Source organism: Stegostoma tigrinum, unplaced genomic scaffold (assembly GCF_030684315.1).
Source record: "Stegostoma tigrinum isolate sSteTig4 unplaced genomic scaffold, sSteTig4.hap1 scaffold_216, whole genome shotgun sequence".
NCBI lineage: Eukaryota > Metazoa > Chordata > Chondrichthyes > Orectolobiformes > Stegostomatidae > Stegostoma > Stegostoma tigrinum.
This window is the reverse complement of record NW_026728153.1, coordinates 1-12,228: the sequence shown is the minus strand read 5'-3', so window position 1 is coordinate 12,228 and position 12,228 is coordinate 1. Positions and strand designations below refer to the sequence as shown.

Here is a 12,228-nt window from a genome sequence, read left to right as displayed (position 1 = left end):
GCCAGGGTCTGTGATGTCACGAATATCCTGGGTGGGAAATTGGCTCGTGCCATTCGGTTGGATTTAAACGAGCTCAGAAGGGGGTTGGGATACTGAGGTGTAGTCCTAGTACACAGGAGGATGAGCATAGGGAGGACATGGTCAGGACCTCACTGTCACAGAAGTGTGCTGGCAGACAGCAAGCTGGATTGAAGTGTGACGACTTTAATGCCGGGAGTATCCGGAATAATGTAGGTGAGCTTGCAGGTTGGATAGGTACCTGGGACTTCGATGTTGTGGCCATTTCGGAGGCATGGATAGAGCAGGGTCAGGAATGGATGTTGCAGGTTCTCGGGTTTAGATCTTTCATTAAGGACTGGGAAGGTGGTAAAAGAGGGGGAGGTGTGGCTTTGTTGGTCAAGGACAGTATAACGGCGGCTGAAAGAACCTTTGAGGACTCGTCTACTGCGGTTGTATGGGCTGAGGTTGCCAAGGAAGGTTTGTCGACTGAGTCAGTGTGGGTGGAAGTTCGGAACAGCAAGGCAGCAGTCACTTCACTGGGGGTTTTCTACAGACCCCAAATAGCAGTTGGGAGATCGAAGAACTCATTGGCCGGCAGATTGTTGAAAAGTGCAAACGTATCAGGGTTGTTGTTATGGGTGACTTCAACTTTCCCAATATAGATCGAAACCTCCTTAGTGCAGATGGTTTGGATGGAGCCATTTTTGTCAGTTGTGTTCAGGAGGGTTTCCTGACTCAGTATGTGGATAGGCCGACGAGGCAGGAGGCCATTTTGGATTTGGTGCTGGGGATGAGCCAGGACACGTGTCAGATCTCGTGGTGGGAGAACACTTTGGCGACAGTGACCGCAAGAGCCTCCCATTTACCATCGCCATGGAAAGGGAAAGGAGCAGTTACCAGGGGAAGATATTTCACTGGGGTCAAGGAAACTATGATGCTGTCAGACAGGAGTTGGGAAGTACAGATTGGGAGCAATTGTTCCACAGAAAGGGTGCAGCAGACATGTGGAGGCTGTTCAAGGAGCAGTTGTTGCGAGTGATGTATAAATTTGTTCCTCTGAGACAGGGTAGAAGGGGTAAGATTAAGGAGCCTTGGATGACGGGTACAGAGGTGCTTCTTGTCAAAAAGAAAAGGCAGCGTACGTAAGGTGGAGGAAGTGAGGGAATAGCACAGCTTTAGAGTATTCCAGGCCTGCTGGGAAGGAGCTCAAAAGATATTGCCTGTCCAATTGTTACCTGTTACAACCTTTGCGTCCACGCTTGCTCATTCAATGGTGTCAAGATGCCAGCAGTGAGTGTACCTTCTCCATCCCCTAATGCCATCAGCTCACACAAGACATAGCCCTTACTTAAAATCTTCTGATCAACCAAAGTTCATTGTAATGGACATTTTAGTCATCTGTCATGAAACGAAAACTGATTCTGACTGGCATGACCTGCAGTGCAAATGAATATAATCTGCGAAACGAGATTCCTTATGGGCTTGCAGCTGCTACAAATAATTGCTTTTCAAAGACGTTGCATACATACATTTTTTTCTCCTATCACCTTAGATTTTTTTTTGTTTATGCATGTTGTGTGGGTTTCCAGTCAGGCGCATAAACACAGGTTGATGCAGTCACTGTTAAAACACGGTATTGAAGGAGAATTTGTGATCTTTGGAGTTACATTCCTGTGAATGAAGGAGTGCACCATGAAGCCACTTCAGAGCACTACTGGCGACAAATTGTTGCAAGTTTTCAAGTGTTACCGATCGTCACATAAAATATGGCCTTTTTGTACTTGTGCTATTCATCTTAACTGCAACATATCTAGTATTTAGGCTTGGAAACTATTTCAAGTTTTTTGATTTACTTGTTCAAAATCATTTATGATTGTTGTCATGATATCTACAATATGTTATTTTGATTGGACATAGAGGATTGGATCTGTCTTAATGGAAATAATGTATGCGCTTATAAAACCCCTTCTGGGCAAGGTAGTTGCTCAGTGGTCAGAGCTGCTCATGCACTGGGGAGCCAATTGAAATTCCAGTCTTGGGTAACTATCTGTGTGGAATTGACATGTCCTCCCCGCGTCTGCGAGGGGTTTCCGCCAGGTGCTGCAGTTTCCTCCCATTGTTCAAAGATGTGCAGGTCCTTATATGTGATTTGTGAAGCATTTCTTAAATGTTTCAATCCTGCCAGCATCCAGTGCCTTGGACAAAATAACTGGAGATGAATAAAAGATACTGTGCCTTTTGACACCATTTCCTGCTGGATTTTCATCAATCCTGCTTTATATCAGTGACAACTTCCATGACCTTTTTTGATGCTCTGTCTGAATTGACAGTCTAGTTCCAAATATTTGTTGTGCAGTATTTCAAGGTCTCTGTTATAGCACACCCACGAATGTCCACTTCAAAAGATACTTCCATATCATAGAATCCCTACGGTGTGGAAACAAGCCCCTTTTGACCCAAGAAGTCCACGGTCACCCTCCAAAGAGCGTCTCACCCTGACTCATCCCCCGACCCTTTCCTCAGTAACCGTACGTTTCCCATGACTAACACACCTAATCTACACATCCCTGAACACAATGGGCAAGTTTGGCATGGCCCATACATTGAGCCTGCGCATCTTTGGACTGTGGGAGGAAACCAGAGCACCCAGCAGGAACCCATGCAGGCATGGGCAGAATGTACAAACTCCGCACAGAAGATCGTCCAACGGTGGGATCGAACCTGGGTCCCTGGCGCTGTGAGTCAGCAGTGCTAACCACTGAGCCACCGTGCTGCCCTTGGAGTTAGACAGAGCTTGCTTGTTCCTGGGTGGCCTCAAATTGCCAACCTCCACTTAGTGGCAAAAGTGCTGACCAACTGCCCTCATCTTCACTGGTTTTTGCTTTGTATCATTGAATTCAATCCTTCAAACTCTATGATAAATATTTAAATTTCCATTGATATGTGAGCGTTGTTTTTAGTACGCAATATTGGTTTATTATGTTTCATTGGTACATAATGAATATTTTATGTATATGCAAATAGGCAAGTTGGTAACGATGCAGTCCACAGACCTGGAGGATAATAACACTGTCCTTCAATCGCCCACGATGCCCTCTGCAAATTGGTAGAAAACAAAAATTTCTATAAAATTCATCTCTCCTCCCGTCAGTCAATCAAAATTAATTCAGGATTTTGTACAGGCCAATAACCGTAAGATTACACGAGCCTAAACAAAACTACTGGCTCATATTAGTTCAGTAAAGTGAAAGGGCAACAATAGAGGTAGTAGGAACTGCAGATGCTGGAGAATCTGAGATAAGAAGGTGTAAAGCTGGATGAACACAGCAGGCCAAGCAGTATCATCCGGCTCTACACCTTGTTATCTCAGATTCTCCAGCGCCAATTTTCTGAAGTCGGGTCTCGTCCCGAAACATCAGCTTTCTTGCTTCTCTGATGCTGCTTGACCTGCTGTGTTCATCCAGCTCTCCACCTTGGGCAACAATAGAGTCTGTTTTAAGTCACTAGATATGTTACATGGGTTTGTCTTCCTTAGGGTGGAGTTAGTGGAACCGAAAAAGATGTCTCCCTCACAGAGTTTGTGACAAAAGAATTGCATCGTTCCTTGGCGGCCTTTCAACAGAAGAATATTCAGAGATTTCCCGAGTGGTAAGAATGTAACTTCTTTTACTTCTCTTTATCTCACTTTTTCCAACAATTGGAAAATAGATTTTAGAAATAACGTCGAGCTGATGAAGTGTGAAAAGAAGAATAATTCCAAGCAGTGGTGGGAGTTGGTCAGTGAGGTGGGAGGAGTGGATAGGTGGGAGAGAAGGCGGACAGGTCATGGAGGCGGGGATGAGGGGAGGAACTCGTCTTGGGATGAGGCTGGCGGGTGGGGAGATTTTGAGGGTGGCCAAGTCCACATTGAGGCTATTGAGTTGGAAGCTCCCGAGGCGGAATATGAGGTGCTGCTCCTCCAGTTTCTGGGTGGTCTGGTTGTGACACTGGAAGAGGCCCAGGATGGACATGTCATTCAGGGAGTGGGAGGGGGAGTTGAAGTGATGCAATGATTTGGATATGAAAATAGAAGGTGTGGTTAGTAAGTTTCCCAATGATTGAAGGTGTAGTAGCCAGCCAAGAAGGTCACCTCAGAATACAATGGGACATTGACAAGGGCCAATAAACTGAGGAATGGCAGATGGTGTTGAGGTTTGACAAATGTGAGGTGCTACATTTTGGAAAGGCAAATCAGGGCAGCACGTATACACTGAAGGTTGTGGGGAGTGTTGCTTAATAAAGAGACGCTGGAGTGCAGTTTCGTAGTTCCATCAAAGTACAGCCACCGGTAGAAAGGATATGAAGGAGACATTTGGTGTGCTCGCCTTTATCGGTCAGTGCATTGAGTATAGGAGTTGGGAGATCACTTAGCAGCCATATAGGACGTTGGTTCGGCTGCTTTTGGAATACCGCAATCGATTTTGGTCTCCTTGCGAGAGGAAGGATGTCGGCGCACCATTGAGGGCCGAAGGGCCTGTTGTGCGCTGTATTGTTGTCTGTTGTAAACTTGAAAGGGTTCAGAGAAGATCTACAAGGATGTTATGAGCATCGGAGGTTGAAGGTATACCGTGGGCTTGAACAGGCAGCTATTTCTTGGAACTTTGGAGTTCAGGGCTGACCATATAGAAGTTTATACAATTACGAGGGACATGGATAGAGCGAACAGCCAAGATCTTTTCCCCGGGTTGCTGGAATCCAAAACTGGAGGGAATAGGTTAAAAATGAGAGAGGGAAGATTTAAAATGGACCGGATTTTTTTCATAGTGGTGCATGTATGGAGTGAGCTGCCAGAGGAAGTGGTGGAGGCTTGTACGTTTAAAAGGCATGTGGATGGGTATATGAATAGGATGGGTTGAGAGGAATATGGGCCAAATGCTGGCAAATGGGACTAAATTAATTTAGGATATCTGGTCAACATAGACAAATTGGGCCAAAGGATCTGTTTCCCGACTGTACATCTCTCTGATTCTAAGTGTCTTTTTTCTGAACCACGTGGCCCATAATTAGAAAAACTTGAATCAGGATTTGGGAATGTGACAATTCTAATTGGATCTGTTTGATGAAATTAACTCTGTCGGTAATGGTGGTTGAATTATGATTCGTCAAATTTGAGTTTATTGCAGCATCTTATAGAATAGAGGAGACACATGTAATCAAAATTGAAAATCAAAACTTGGTAAAATTTTGCATTGGAAATACATGACAAGCCATTGGAGGAGATTCATGACCATTGCATTCAAGTGAGAACAACAAATGCGATTCAGTGACTCAGTGAAACGGGATGCAGTGACTCAGTGAAATTGGATGCAGTGACTGTGTGAACTGGGATGCAGTGACTGAGGGTAATGGGATGCAGTGACTGAGGGTAATTAGATGCAGTGACTGAGTGAAATAGGATACAGTGACTGCGGGAAATGGGTTGTAGTCACTGAGGGAAATGGGATACAGTGACTGATGGAAATGGGATGCAGTGACTGATGGAAATGGGATGCGTTGACTGATGGAAAGGAGATGCCGTGACTGTGGGAAATGGCATGCTGTGTCTGAGGGTAATGGGATGCAGTGACTGAGGGGAATGGGATGCCGAGATTGATTGAACTGGGTTGCAGTGACTGAGTAAACTGGGATGCTGTGACTATGTCTAATGGGATGCAGTGACTGAGGGAAATGGGATCCAGTGACTGTGGGAAATGGGTTGCAGTGTCTGAGTGAAATGGGATGCAGTGACTGATGGAGATGGGATGCTGTGACTGAGTGAAATGGGATGCTGTGACTGAGGGTAATGGGAGGCAGTGACTAAGGGAAAGGTGATTCTGTGTATTTGGGAAATGGGATGCGGTGACTGTGGCGAATGGGATGCAGTGACGGTGGGAGATGGAATGCAGTGACTGAGTGAAATGGGATGCTGTGACTGAGGTTAATGGGATGCAGTGACTGAGGTTAATGGGATGCAGTGACTGAGGTTAATGGGATGCAGTGACTGAGAGGAAAGGAGATGCAGTGACTGTGGGAAATGGCATGCTGTGACTGAGAGAAATGGCATGCTGTGACTGACGGTTTTGGGATGCAGTGACTCTTAAATGGGATGCAGTGACTGCGTGAAGTTGGCTGCAGTGAATGTGGGAAATGGGATGCGGTGACGGGACGCAGTGTCAGAGTGAAATAGGATGCAGTCAATGAGTGAAATGTCCTGCAGTGATTGAGTGAAGTGGGTTGCAGTGACTGAGGGAAATGGGATGCAGTGGCTGAGTGAAATGGGATGCACTGACTCTTGGAAATGGGATGCAGTGACTTGGTGAAATGGGATGCAGTGACTGAGGAAAGGAGATGCAGTGACTGTCTGAAATGGGACGCAGTGACTGAGTGAAATGGGATGCAGTAACGGAGGAAAGGCGATGCGGTGACTGTGGGAAATAGCATGCTGTGTCTGAGGGGAATGGGATGTAGTGACTGTGGAAATGGGATGCAGTGACTGTTAAATGGGCCGCAGTGACTGAGTGGAATGGGCAGCAGTGACTTGGTGAAATGGGATGCAGTGACTGAGGAAAGGAGATGCAGTGACTGTCTGAAATGGGACGCAGTGACTGAGTGACCTGGGATGCAGTGACTGAGTGACCTGGGATGCAGTAACTGAGTGAAATGGGATGCAGTGACTGAGCTAAATGGGATGCATGACTGATGGAAATGGGATGCAGTGACTGAGGGGAATGCGATGTAGTGACTGAGGGGAATGCGATGCAGTGACTCATGGAAATGGGATGCTGTGACTGAGGGAACGGAGATTCAGTGACTGAGTGAAATGGGCTGCAGTGACTGAGGGAAATGGATGCTCTGACTGAGGGTAATGGGATGCAGTGACTGTGTGAAATGGGCTGCAGTGTCTGTGCGAACTGTAATGCAGTCACTGTGTGATCTAGGATGCGGTGGCCAAGTGAAATGGGGTGCAGTGGCTGAGTGAAATGGGATGCAGTGGCTGAGTGAAATGGGATGCAGTGGCTGAGTGAAATGGGATGCAGTGGCTGAGTGAAATGGGATGCAGTAATTGGTGGAAATGGGATGCAGTGACTGTGGGAAATGGGATGCGGTGACTGACAGTAATTGGATGGAGTGACGGACGGTAATGGGATGCAGTGACTGAGGGAAACGGGACGCAGTGTCAGAGTGAAATAGGATGCAGTCAATGAGTGAAATGTCCTGCAGTGATTGAGTGAAGTGGGATGCAGTGACTGAGGGAAATGGGATGCAGTGGCTGAGTGAAATGGGATGCACTGACTCTTGGAAATGGGATGCAGTGACTGTTGGAAATGGATTGCAGTGACTGTTGGCAATGGGATGCAGTCACTGTTGGCAATGGGATGCAGTGAGTATGGGAAATGGGATGCAGTGACTATGGGAAATGGGATGCAGTGACTGAGGGAAAGGAGATGCAGTGACTGTGGGAAATGGCATACTGTGACTCAGGGTAATGGGATGCAGTGACTGAGGGGAAGAGGATGCAGTGACTGAGTGAAATGGGATACTGTGACTGAGGAAAGGAGATGCAGTGACTATGGGAAATGGCATGCAGTGACTGAGTGAAATGGGATGCAGTGACTGATGGAAATGGGAAGCAGTGACTGATGGGAATGTGATGCAGTGTCTGAGGGAAATGGGATGCTGTGACTGAGCGTACTGTGATGCAGTGACTGAGGGTAATGGGATGCAGTGACTGGGAAATGGGATGCAGTGATTGATGGAAATGGGACGCAGTGACGAAGTGAAATGGGACGCAGTGACTGATGGAAAGGAGATGCAGTGACTCTGTGAAATGGGATGCAGTGACTGAGTGAAATGGGAATGCCGTGACTGTGGAAAGGAGATGCAGTGACTGAGGGAAATGGGATGCAGTGACTGAGGGAAATGGGATCCTGCGACTGAAGGTAATGGGATGCAGTGACTGAGGGTAATGTGATGCAGTGACTCTGTGAAATGGGATGCAGTGACTGAGTGAAATGGGATGCAGTGACTGAGTGAAATGGGATGCCGTGACGGATGGAAATGGGATGCCCTGACTGAGTGTAAGGTGAAGCATGGAGTGAAATGGGATGCAGTGGCTGTGTGAAATGGGATGCAGTGGCTGTGTGAAATGGGATGCAGTGGCTGTGTGAAATGGGATGCAGTGGCTGTGTGAAATGGGATGCAGTGGCTGTGTGAACTGGGATGCAGTGGCTGTGTAAATAGGGATGCAGTGACTGAGGGAAAGGAGATGCAGTGTCTGTTTGAAATGGGATGCTGCGACTCAAGTGAATGGGATGCCGTGTCTGTGGGGAATGGGATGCAGTGACTGTGGGGAATGGGGTGCAGCGACTGTGGGGAATGAGATGCAGTGACTGAGATAAATGGGATGCAGTGACTGATGGAAATGGGATGCAGTGAATGAGGGAAATGGGATTCAGTGACTGTGGGGAATGGGATGCAGTGACTGTGGTGAAGGAGATGCAGTGACTGAGGGAAATGGGATGCAGTGACCGAGGTCCTGGGAAGGAGTGACTGAGTTCATGGGGATGCAGTGCCCGAGCGGACTTGGGGTGCAGTGAGTGAGGGAAATGGGATACAGTGCCTGAGTGAAATGGGATGCAGTGACTGAGTGAAATGGGATGCAGTGACTGAGTGAAATGGGATGCAGTGACTGAGTGAAATGAGATGCAGTGACTGAGTGAAATGAGATGCAGTGACTGAGGGAAATGAGATGCAGTGACTGAGGGAAATGGGAAGCATTGACTGAGTGAAATGCGATGCAGAGACTGAGGGAAAGGAGATGCTGTGCCTATGGGAAATGGGATGCAGTGAGTGTGGGAAATTGAATGCAGCGCCTGTGAGATACGGGAAACAGTGACCGAGGGAAATGGAATGCAGTGACTGAGTGAAATGTGATGCAGTGACTGTGTGAAATGTGATGCAGTGACTGAGTGAAATGTGATGCAGTGACTGAGTGAAATGTGATGCAGTGACTGAGTGAAATGGGATGCAGTGACTGAGTGAAATGGGATGCAGTGACTGAGGGAAATGGGATGCAGTCTCTGAGTGAAATGTGTTGCAGCCACTGAGTGAAATGTGTTGCAGTCACTGAGTGAAATGGGACGCATCACTGAGTGAAATGGGACGCAGTGACTGAGGGAAATGGGATGCAGTCACTGAGTGAAATGACATGCAGTGACTAAGTGAAATGGGAAGCACTGACTGAGTGAAATGCGATGCAGTGACTGAGTGAAATGAGATGCCTTGTTTGATGGAAATATGATGGAGTAACTGACGGAAATGAGATGCAGTGACTGAGTGAAAAGTGATGCAGTGACTGAGTGAAATGGGATGCAGTGACTGAGGAGAATGGGAAGCAGTGACTGAGATGAATGGGACGCATTGACTGATGGAAATGGGATGCAGTGACTGAGGGAAAGGAGATGAAGTGACTGTGGGAAATGGCATACTGTGACTAGGGTAATGGGATGCAGTGACTGAGGGGAATGGGATGCAGTGACTGAGTGAAATGGGATACTGTGACTGAGGAAAGGAGATGCAGTGACTATGGGAAATGGCATGCAGTGACTGAGTGAAATGGGATGCAGTGACTGAGGGAAATGGGATGCAGTGACTGATGGGAATGGGATGCAGTGTCTGATGCTGTGACTGAGCGTACTGTGATGCAGTGCCTGAGGGTAATGGGATGTAGTGACTGATGGTAATGGGATGCAGTGACTGGGAAATAGCATGCAGTGATCGATGGAAATCAGTGAAATGTGTTGCAGTCACTGAGTGAAATGGGACGCATCACTGAGTGAAATGGGACGCAGTGACTGATGGAAAGGAGATGCAGTGACTGAGTGAAATGGGATTGCCGTGACTGTGGAAAGGAGATGCAGTGACTGAGGGAAATGGGATGCAGTGACTGAGGGAAATGGGATGCAGTGACTGAGGGAAATGGGATCCTGCGACTGAAGGTAATGGGATGCAGTGACTGAGGGTAATGTGATGCAGTGACTGAGTAAAAAATGGATGCAGTGACTGAGGGGAATCGGCTGCAGTGAATGAGGACAATGGGATGCAGTGACTGGGAAATGGGATGCAGTGACTATGGGGAATGGGACGCAGTGACTGAGGGAAATGGGATGCAGTGACTGGGAAATGGGATGCAGTGACTATGGGAAATGGGATGCAGTGACTGAGTGAAATGGGATGCAGTGACTGAGGGAAATGGGATGCAGTGACTGAGTGAAATGGGACGCAGTGACTGAGTGAAATGGGATTGCCGTGACGGATGGAAATGGGATGCCCTGACTGAGTGTAAGGTGAAGCATTGAGTGAAATGGGATGCAGTGGCTGTGTGAACTGGGATGCAGTGGCTGTGTGAATAGGGATGCAGTGACTGAGGGAAAGGAGATGCAGTGTCTGTTTGAAATGGGATGCTGCGACTCAAGTGAATGGGATGCCGTGTCTGTGGGGAATGGGATGCAGTGACTGTGGGGAATGGGGTGCAGCGACTGTGGGGAATGAGGTGCAGTGACTGAGATAAATGAGATGCAGTGACTGATAGAAATGGGATGCAGTGAATGAGGGAAATGGGATTCAGTGACTGAGGGAAATGGGATGCAGTGACTGAGGTCCTGGGAAGGAGTGACTGAGTTCATGGGGATGCAGTGCCCGAGCGGACTTGGGGTGCAGTGAGTGAGGGAAATGGGATACAGTGCCTGAGTGAAATGGGATGCAGTGACTGAGTGAAATGAGATGCAGTGACTGAGTGAAATGAGATGCTGTGACTGAGGGAAATGGGAAGCATTGACTGAGTGAAATGCGATGCAGAGACTGCGGGAAAGGAGATGCTGTGACTATGGGAAATGGGATGCAGTGAGTGTGGGAAATTGAATACAGCGCCTGTGAGATACTTGAAACAGTGACCGAGGGAAATGGAATGCAGTGACTATGGTGAACGAGATGCAGTGACTGAGTGAAATGTGATGCAGTGACTGTGTGAAATGTGATGCAGTGACTGAGTGAAATGTGATGCAGTGACTGAGTGAAATGTGATGCAGTGACTGAGTGACTGAGGGAAATGGGATGCAGTGACTGAGTGACTGAGGGAAATGGGATGCAGTCTCTGAGTGAAATGTGTTGCAGCCACTGAGTGAAATGTGTTGCAGTCACTGAGTGAAATGGGACGCATCACTGAGTGAAATGGGACGCAGTGACTGAGGGAAATGGGATGCAGTCACTGAGTGAAATGACATACAGTGACTAAGTGAAATGGAAAGCACTGACTGAGTGAAATGCGATGCAGTGACTGAGTGAAATGAGATGCCTTGTTTGATGGAAATATGATGGAGTAACTGACGGAAATGAGATGCAGTGACTGAGTGAAAAGTGATGCATGAATGAGTGAAAAGTGATGCAGTGACTGAGTGAAATGGGATGCAGTGACTGAGTGAAATGGGATGCAGTGACTGAGGAGAATGGGATGCAGCGACTGAGGGAAATGGGATGCAGTGACTGGGAAATGGGATGGAGTGATTGATGGAAATGGGACGCAGTGACTAAGTGAAATGGGACGCAGTGATTGATGGAAAGGAGATGCAGTGACTCTGTGAAATGGGATGCAGTGACTGAGTGAAATGGGATGCAGTGACTGAGTAAAATGGGATTGCCGTGACTGTGGAAAGGAGATGCAGTGACTGAGGAAATGGGATGCTGTGACTGAGGAAATGGGATGCAGCGACTGAGGGAAATGGGATGCAGTGACTGAGGGAAATGAGATGCCGAGACTGAGTGAACTGGGATCCAGTGACTGATGGAAATGGTATGCAGTGACTGAGGGAAATGGGATGCACTGACTGATGGAAATGGAATGCAGTGTCTGTTGGAAATGGGATGCTGCGACTGAAGGTAATGGGATGCCGTGACTGAGGGTAATGGGATGCAGTGACTGAGTGAAATGGGATGCAGTGACTGGGAAATGGGATGCAGTGACGATGGGAAATGGGACGCAGTGACTGAGTGAAATGGGACGCAGTGACTGATGGAAAGGAGATGCAGTGACTCTGTGAAATGGGATGCAGTGACTGATGGAAATGGGATGCAGTGACTGATGGAAATGGGATACAGTGTCTGACGGAAATTGAATGCAGCATCAGTGAGAAACGGGATGCAGTGACTGAGAGA

The 12,228-nt window shown here is 47.6% G+C and overlaps 1 long non-coding RNA gene across 1 annotated transcript in view; it reads left to right on the top strand.

Moving 5' to 3' along the window:
• The window catches only part of LOC132207938 (uncharacterized), a 159,343-nt gene extending 155,693 nt beyond the window's left edge, over nt 1-3,650 (top strand). Inside the window, exon 9 of the long non-coding RNA XR_009444026.1 lies at nt 3,536-3,650. This is a non-coding gene — a long non-coding RNA (uncharacterized LOC132207938). The remainder of the gene's footprint in view (nt 1-3,535) is intronic.
• The last annotated feature ends 8,578 nt before the right edge of the window (nt 3,651-12,228 follow it).